Source organism: Protopterus annectens, chromosome 8.part0, assembly GCF_019279795.1.
Source record: "Protopterus annectens isolate FY-2018-M chromosome 8.part0, PAN1.0, whole genome shotgun sequence".
NCBI classification, from domain to species: domain Eukaryota; kingdom Metazoa; phylum Chordata; order Ceratodontiformes; family Protopteridae; genus Protopterus; species Protopterus annectens.
The window spans coordinates 699,068,962-699,079,078 of record NC_056741.1 but is presented as its reverse complement, the minus strand read 5'-3'; positions in this window follow the sequence as shown (position 1 = coordinate 699,079,078).

Below are 10,117 nucleotides of genomic sequence, written 5' to 3'. Positions count from 1 at the left end.
AGGGAGGTACGTCTGAGGTCATTCACACCAACGTGAACAATGACAGAGTCATATTTGTACTTGTTCTGGAGTGACCTGAGTGCTTGTGTTATGTGGCGGATTCTGGCTCCCGACAGGCAGCTAACAGTAACCTTCTGCTTGTCCAGCCTAGTGAGTGGGACCTCAGTGTGCCTGACTACAGAGCCACCTATTACTAGTGTGTTAGATATGTTATTTCGCCTTAAGGGCTTTGATTGTGTGGCACACTGATTTTGTGTTTTATATGTTGTCTGGTTTGTGACGGGAAGTGCAAGTTGTTTGGGTGTCTGCTTTGGGGGTCTCTGATGCTTTTGCAGGTTTTTATTTAGAGCCTCCGAATATGATTTTGTGTATTTATGTGTATTTTTTGCCAGTGCTGTTTTAGTAGGTCTGTGTGCGGCTGGAGGTGTGGTGCAAGTGTTAACCTTCTCCTCTTGACTGTCTGTTCCAGTCCTGGGTGGAGACAGCTTAGCTTCCAGTTTGGCTGTATCATTGCATCTCTCGCATATATTAGTGTTTTGTGGTAGGAGGAGAGGGTTGTCTGTGTACATGAGGCAGTTGTAACATTGCCTCAGGATACCCAGATTCACCAGCTGGATTGGAGAGTGCACCTGAAGTTGCCCTTTGGTCATGCCTGAATAGTAGTGTGAGCTGCTTAGTCGCTTGGTTGGTGAGGGGTGAATAAAGAGCCTTGCCCTGCTGGGCAATCAGTGTATATTAGTGCTTGCTGTTAGATTTGAGCAAGTGCTGGGCTGTAAGATGCTTTTTGAGTGCTTAGGTTGAGAGTTAGACTAGTTTCAAGGGAAAAACTGAAGAGGAGACTTACTGGAGCTGGGAATAATTTAACCGTAGCTAACCGGCACTGCCCGGTGCGCAAAACCGTGCAAACGCAGTTTTTATAGTAGGGAAATGAAAGAGAGAAATTAGCCCAAAATGGCCAATAAACTACTAACTTCTGGGCTGGAACCACTCCTCCAGGGACAGAAAGGTTGCTCAAAGCTCCCCTCTCTCACAGGTGAACAGAGAAACTTCCTACTATCCAAGTAAGGTATGGGCAACTCAGAAACTAGTATCACAGCCCTAAATTCAGCACTAGCCTGAAAACCGGACTATACTAGCTTAGACAGGTGGGAAACAATTAATTTGTTTTTTTTTTTTTTGTTTTTTTTAAAAGATAAGGCAAAAACAGTAAAAAATACACTTAAAACAACTACAAATGATCAGAAAAGGCTATCACACTTTAGTGTGTAGCCTACAACAGTTAAATTATTTAAACAAAAAACAACTTTTTAAAAGTGCAGGCAGTCAAATAAGTACAATGTGTGAAAAAAAAACAAGCTTTTAAATCACAATAAATGTGGGAAAATCTGCGTTTAAGCGGAAAACAGTTAAGTACAGCAAGAAAGTACAGAAAACTGATACTTAATCACTCCAAAGTCTCTCTTCTAAGCTATAAGGCTTGTATCAGTTTAAGGCTTTCTAGTGCTACCCAGTAGGTTAGTTACAGCAAAGATGGGAAACAAGCGTGGATGTGGTCTTTTAAACCAGAAAGTTGAAAGAGATGGACAAACTATCCAAATGGTCAATAAACTAACATTTCTGGGCCAAGAACCTCTCCTCTCATGGTAGAATACCCTAATGCTTACCATTCCCACTGATAAGCTAGAAGGCTTCCCTCCAACACAGAAAGGCTTGGGGGGCTCAGAAGCTTACAAAGAATCCTGGATACAGCAAATCTGTACCTGGACTAGACTAGTTACAGGAAAGGTGGAGAACAAGTTTAAACGTAGGCTTTTAAGCCAGCAAGTTAAAAGAGATGGAAAACTGCCCAAACGGCCAAATAGACTACAATTTCTGGGCCAAAATTCACTATTCCCATGGAAGATAGGCTACCTAGTGCTTACCACTCCCACTGATAAGGTAGAAGGCTTCCCTCCAACACAGAAAGGCTTGGGGGCTCAGAAGCTTACTAACAATCCTGGATACAGCAAGTCTGTAACCGGACTAGGCTAGTTATAGGAAAAGCGGGAAACAGGCACAAGTGCGGCTTTCAAACCAGAAAGTTGAAAGAGATGGAAAAAAACTGCTCAAACAGCCAATAGCTACAATTTCTGGGCCAGGGACCACTCCTCTTATGGTAGATAGGCTACCTGATGCTTACCACTCCTACTGATAAGCTAGAAGGCTTTCCTCCAACACGGAAAGGCTTGGGGGGCTCTGAAGCTTACAAAGAGTCCTGGATACAGCAAATCTGTACCTGGACTAGACTAGTAACAGGAAAGGGAGGAAACAAGCACAAACACAGACTTTTAAATCAGAAGGTTGAAAGAGATGGAAAAGCTTCCCAAACGACCAATAAACTATAATTTCTGGGCTAGAAACCACTCCTGTGGTAGATAGGTTACCTAGTGCTTACCACTCCTACTGATAAGCTAGAAGGATTCTCTCCAACACAGAAGGGCTTGGGGGGGCTCAGAAGCTTACCAACAGTCCTGAATACAACAAATGTGTACCTGGACTACACTAGTTATAGGAAAGGCAGGGACCAAACGCAAAACAGGCTTTTAACCAGAAAGTAGAAAGAGATGGAAAAACTGCCCAAACGACCAGTGAACTAAAATTTCAGGGCCAGAACCAAACTCTTCCCATGGTAGATAGGCTACCTAGTGCTTACCACTCCCACTGATAAGCTAGAAGGCTTCCCTCCAACACAGAAAGGCTTGGGGGGCTCAGAAGCTTACCAACAGTCCTGGATACAGCAAGTCTGTATCTGGACTTGACTAGTTACAGAAAAGGCAGGAAACAAGCTTAGAATTTTTTTTGTGTGTGTGTTACAGAAAAGCAGCTAAAACAGCAGTAAATATAATTCAAATTGTAGTGCAGGCCAGCACACCCGAGTGTGTAGCAACACTACGGTTTAAATAAATGCAATTAAATTAACAAATTACTAAAAAACAAGTGCAGAAGGCAGTAAATTAGAAGGCTACTAACAAGCAGTAATAAGTGCAGAGTAAGAGCGACTGAACAGATAGCACGCAGAAGAGCAACTAAGACAGTTACAGTAAGAGCAGCTGAATTAATATATATATATATATATATATATATATATATATATATATATATATATATATTTTTTTTTTTTTTTTTTTGAGGGAGGGAACAGAGCAGGATTAAGAGGCTACAGGGGTTGTCCTTCCCAAATGCTCTCTTTGTACACAGTAGGAGTGCCTGAAATCAGAATATGAACTCAATGCACTCAGTTGAGTGAGCAAATGAGATGGGCCCAGAAGGAGTATCCAAATACAAATCTACAAGAAGGGCGGGCACTTTTATAAAGAAATACAGATTGTCAGTGATGAGCTGAAACTACCCCCACTGCTAAAGCAAAAGTGTACTTAAATTCAGAACTGCGGTGGTGGTGCTGCGGTAGCATTGTCGCCTCACACTAAGACGTTGTCCTGTTCGATTCTCAGCTAAAGTGTCTTCTGTGTGGAGACATGCGTGAATGGGCGTACCTTTGTTGAAGGTTGTGCATCAGGGCTGGCAACTCGACACGTAAAAATCTACTGCCAATCATTAGCGGACTGGAGTTCCACTGTGGCGACCCCTAACCGGGAAAAGCCGAAAGATATAACAACTCTGTAGAGAGACAGCCACAACTTCAGTTGAGTTAATATTCAGTGAAAAACACAAATAAATAAATTAAATACAGTACTATATACAAAAGAGCAGATAAAAGTGTACTTAAATTCACTTATATGTCCAGCTGATTTCAGGTAGATGTTAGCCAGCCAAAGCTCTGATATTAAGCAGAGATAACTCAAAATGTACTACTTATATAAGGCAAGACAGAATGTCAGTGATGAGCTGAAACTACCCCCACTGCTAACAATGGCTACACAGAAATTCTAAAAAGCACTCTGTAGAGAGACAGCCACAACTTCAGTTGAGTTAATATTCAGTGTAAAACTGAAATAAATAAATTAAATACAGTACTATATGCAAAAGAGCAGATAAAAGTGTACTTAAATTCACTTATACGTCCAGCTGATTTCAGGTAGATGCTAGCCATCCAAAGCTCTGATATTAAGCAGATATAACTCAAAATGTACCACTTATATAAGGCAATACAGAATGTCAGTGATGAGCTGAAACTACCCCCCACTGCTAACAGAAATTCTAAAAACTATTCTGTAGAGAGACAGCCACAACTTCAGTTAAGTTAATATTCAGTGAAAAACACAAATACATAAATTAAATACAGTACTATATGCAAAAGAACAGGTAAAAGTGTACTTAAAATCACTTATACGTCCAGCTGATTTCAGGTAGATGTTAGCTGGCCAAAGCTCTGCTATTAAACAGAGATAACTTAAAATGTACCACTTATATAAGGCAAAACAGAATATCAGTGATTAGCTGAAACTACCCACCCCCCACTGATATCAATGGTTACACAGAAATTCTAAAAAGTACTCTCTAGAGAGACAGCCACAACTTCAGTTGAGTTAATATTCAGTGAAAAACACAAATAAATAAATAAATTAAATACAGTACTATATGCAAAAGAGCAGATAAAAGTGTACTTAATTCACTTATATGTCCAGCTGATTTCAGGTAGATGTTAGCAGGCCAAAGCTCTGATATTAAGCAGAGATAACTCAAAATGTACCACTTATATAAGGCAAGACAGAATGTCAGTGATGAGCTGAAACTACCCCCACTGCTATCAATGGCTACATAGATATTCTAAAAAGTAAACAGTCGCTATCTGCCTTTGTAGGACTACTGTACATTTGTGAGAAGTAAGATGGGCTACTTAACTGCTACAACTTGAAATAAATGCAATTATGCAATGCAGTTAGTACACATAAATGTACAAACAGCTTTACACTTGCACAAAGCAACATCAAATAAATGGAGTTACACAAATGGAATAAAGAATTCCAACAAAGAGTTTATATAAGCCTATCACTACTGGTAGCTAAAATACACTTGGTTTTCTACTTCCCCCTAACTTGCAAGTCCAAATTGCAGTTGTGTAATTTCTCAGGCAATGGATCTTCTATCATGGGCTTAGACCAGGGCTGCAACCTACTTGTGTATGCTTCAAAAGCAAGGCATAAACTCCCTCCCCCCATACTTAAAAAATGTCCCAGGTATTAATTCTTGTTTTTCTTTTTCCCATTCTGAATGTAAGGCTATCTGTTTCCACAGTCATATATTTTCTGGCTGAGGATTCAAATAAAGTAATGCACTTTTCGGCCCAGCATTATATTTCAAGGAGCAACAAACCTCGTTAACATACCTGCTGCAGTTTCACAGAAAACAGTTGTATAGATTTTTTACAGTTTGTGTTACATGCTGCAAAATTTACTGAATTTTTTTACACAGTCTTTTAATAAGCTCATACTGAAGGCAGTTTAATACAACGTGTGTGTTTTACTGAAAGACATTTCATGCTTCACTTAGCCTGTCACGTTTTTCGTCTAAAAACAATTACAGTTGCTTTATCTTAATACCACTGCATGCGTGGTAATGTGTATTGTTATATACTGCTGCATGGCATACTAGCGTAGTGTAACATAGTCAGTGATAAATAAAAAGTGTAAATAAACTGTAAAGAAATTCATTCATTGTTCTGTACAGAAGGAGGAGGATAATACATACTCTAATAAAGCTGCTCTGATTTCTAAATTGATGTTACCTCATATGTGAAAATATGTCATATGATGGCTCTAAGCTACATTGCAGCGTGACATTGCTTTTTTATTACAGGCCTATCATGATCATACTTCCCTTGATGTACACTAGATGGTAAATAAGCAACAGCTAAAGAACTTCATACATCCAGTATTTACACTGTGACAATTGTACCCTGACATTTTGTGCAACATTAACTGGGTGCCATCTGTGAGTTGCATGAGTTTATTCTGCATGCTCCAGCTTCCTCCCATATTCCAAAGACATGTAGTAAGATGGATTATGGATTCAAAATTACCTAATGGTATGAGTGCATGTATTTATGATATGCAAAGAAGATGTGGCAACCTACTACCATACTGTTTTCCCCTTTGCCTTGAAAGCTTTACAGGTAGGAGTGGTTTTCCAATGGATTACTAGGAGTCAGATGCAACTTATAAGGCTTTGAACAAATGCATCATATATGATGTAAGCTGAAACAAGATCAGCCATGGGCTGTTCATGATAACCTGAATACAAATAAAAGTTGATGACACTGATACATAACAAAGTACATTAAGTACAATAACAGTAAACATGTTTTTAAGCTGTAAATTGTAGATGTTTTGCTTGGCAAATGCAAGCAGAATACGGATATAAAAATCATGGTCCATGACATAGCAATAGCAGCATAGGAAGGATAGATATTATACTAATAAACAGAAGTTATAACTATGGTGCACATAGTTGCTGGATGGGGTTAATGTATGACAGGCAAGACAGACGAAACTTGGATCAAGAAATATAATCCAATTGACATTTTGGAAATAATAGCTAGAGGAAGGGAATGAGTGTGATATAATGGAGTATGAAGTATGACAGAAAAGTAGGAAAAGAGGACAGAAGAATGGGGAAGAACTTTGTTGGAAGCACAAGGAGTGTAATCATGGCAAACATAGTGTCAACGAGAGTAAAGAGACTTGAAGTATACAAGTGGGGAAAGCTAAAGAATTGGAAAGTGTGGATGTCAAAGAGGGGGGTGGGGGAGAGAGAGGCAGAAGTAAAGGAAGAATGAAATACAAAGGGTGGAGAAGGTAAAAGGTGATGAAGGCAATCTTAGGAAACCAAAGTAGAGAGGCAGGAGTAAGCATACCTACAGATGACCAGCCAGGAAACAGCTGCTGAAAAAGAGCAAGGAGGAAGTTGACAGAAGGAAATGAGGAAAAACAACAAGAAGGGAGGCAAAAGCATGTCTGGGAAACAAGTGGGCAGGAAAAGTAGTATAAAGAAGTCGGGGGCAGGTAGGAATACCATAGGGTGGCAGAGGCAGATAAGCTTAACTTGGGAGGGGTGAAATGCACTGGCAGTGAGGAAATAAATCACTTGAGGCAGAATAGGAGAGTCAGGGAAATGGAAAAGATTGATGAAGTTGGCCTATAAACTGAGTTTGAGGCCAAGTACATGAAGACAGTTTAGGAAAAGCACAGTAACATACAAGAAGGTAGAGTTGGTCAGTGTTGGGGAAGGTCGCAGAAGGAGATATCAGCTTTGTGAAGGAAAAGAAACAGCAGGTATTAAGAGAGAAGGAAGTGATACTGACAAAAGAAAAGTAACAAGGATGAGTTCAGAAGGCAAGAGAGAAAGGTGTCATGGGAAAGAGTGACATTATTAAAACTCCTGAGGGAGGTGATGATAAGGAGGAAAACAAGCATCAGGGAAGAATGTAATCAAGCAGATGAATGTAGGAAGGATACACCAACAGAATTTCAGATATGTTAAAAACAAGAAAAATATCAATAAAAATAGAAGTCAGAAGAAGGCTCATTCCCACCCACCCCTGCATACTCTGAATTTATAGGTAACCTTTTTTTTACAAAGACCCTCCCTTCATCCTCCCATTATCCAATAATTATATCCCTCAACACCATCTACACATGCCCTTCCACTTCCCACCACTCCAGCCCACCTACCAGTTCAATATCCACACCCATATCTCCTACTCACCCAACTCACACCCTCACCAGATATAAATACCTCCTCTACCTCCACAACCTCACTCCCACTATGTCTCATTACCCCAGTCTCATCTCCACTATACCCTCTTGGGATTAACCTCCCTATTCACCTGTCTCTCCATAGCCACCATCAACACCTCTTATCTCCTCACAGTCACTCACTTTATCCACCTCAAATCCCCAACCTTAACCCACAACATTACTATCGCCCCACTCACCCAAGCATATACCCCACCATATACACCCAGCCCCCCATGTACCACTTCTATCCATCTAAAAAGCAACCAAGTCTACAATTTCACTACCTAATCATCCAATACCTAAAAAGTATCACCTGTATAACAACCCGGCTACTACTAGGAGGAGACATTCACCCTAACCCCAGGCCAGCAACCCCTGCTAATAAGATATGCACCCATCACTATCCAACTAAGCACAAACCCACCGACTTACTGATACTAAATATGAATACCCGCAGTGTCATGAATAAAATAGAAGACCTACATGCTGCTATCTCCTTATATAAAAACAAAAGGCAAAAGCCAAGTCCAAAGGACAACAACATAGCTGAACCTAATATTCAAACCACGTTTAATACGTTGTTAGCACTTTCGTTTTTAAACTTTAAAAACTTCTTCAGACATAGTTTCAGACACAGAGTACTTCTTAAATATCATAGAGAGGTAAGTCATGTGATCACTAGCCCCAGATGAAAAACTTAAAGACATATCCTCATACTATGTATGTACTTAAACAGTTTATGTTTTAAATTGCAAGCAATAATAAACCATGCAAGGATCAGCACCATAAACCTATGAAAATTCAGATACCCTATATATATATATATATATATATATATATATATATATATATATATATATATATATATTGTCTAAGTAATTTTAAAATACATTCCTATCTAAATACATATATTCTACTCATAAAGTTAAAAAATAAATAAAAGCCTTTGAATTCTTTTCATCTCTGAAAAGTTTTTAACTTTAACATGGGGGTTATGCTAACTGGTTCATTAAGTCCTGGGTGTCTATAGGCTTTGAGTCGCAATTGCCATATTACCTGCTGTCTCTTCAAATATACTGACCAAGGACCTGCCCACGGATTCCTCTCCAGCTTTTCTAATTCACTAAATTTAAAAGTGTTTTCGGGGAAGTTCTCCAAGTGTCTAAAAACAGCATTGTCTTTTTCTTCTTCTTGTCATAAGTCTGCTCATAAATGCGATTACACAATCTTCGCTCTTTTTTCCTACATTAAATCCTTCACAATTTAGGCATCGAGCCCCATAGTGTCACAGTTATACCTCCCTTGAACTTTGATAGCCTTCCCTTTAATTATTATACTATCACGCTCCAAAACATATCTACACATACTACATCGCCCACACTTAGTCATTCTTGGATGAATAACAAGTACACTGGTGACTGCATTTAGTAGGGACAGTTCTAAAATTAAGTGGATAATGCAAAAAAAAAAAAAAAAAATAGAATATTTTTCGTGAGAATATTAGTAAATTAAATGTATTGGGAAGTGAGCCCTCCATTATTTATAGAAGGGAAATGAATATAAAAAACATGGTGGAAAGAAAAGTAATTAAAAAGGTTATTCATCCAAGAATGACTAAGTGTGCATGATGCAGTATGTGTAGATATGTTTTGGAGGGTGATACTATAATAATTAAAGGAAAGGCTATCAAAGTTAAAGGGAGGTATAAATGTGACACTATGGGGGTGATTTATGGGGTTTGATGCCTAAATTGTGAAGGTTTTTGTGTAGAAAAAATCGAGCAAAGATTGCATAATCGCATTTATGAGCACACTTATGACATAAAGAAGAAAAATACAACTAATGCTCTTTTTAGGCACTTGGAGAAACACACTTTTAAATTTAGTGTATTAGAAAAAGGAGGGAAGAAATCCGAGGGGAGGTCCTTGGTCAGTATATTTGGAGAGACAGGAGGTAATATGGCAATTGCGACTTGAAGCCTACAGACACCCAGGACTTAATGAACCAGTTTTAGCATAGCTCCCATGTTAAAGTTAAAACGTTTTGAGAGTTGAAGAGAATTCAAAGTTTTTTTTATTTATTTTTTAACTTTATGAGTAGAATATATGTATTTAGATACGAATGTATTTTAAAACTACTTAGACAATATATATATATATATATATATATATATATATATATATATATATATATATATATATATATATAGGCTATCTAAATTTTCATAGGTTTTTGGTGCTGATCATTGCATGGTTTATTATTGCTTGCAATTTTTAAACATAATCTGTTTAAATATATACATAGTATGAGGATATGTCTTTAAATTTTTCATCTGGGGCTAGTGATCACATGACTTGCCTCTCTTTGATATTTAAGAAGTA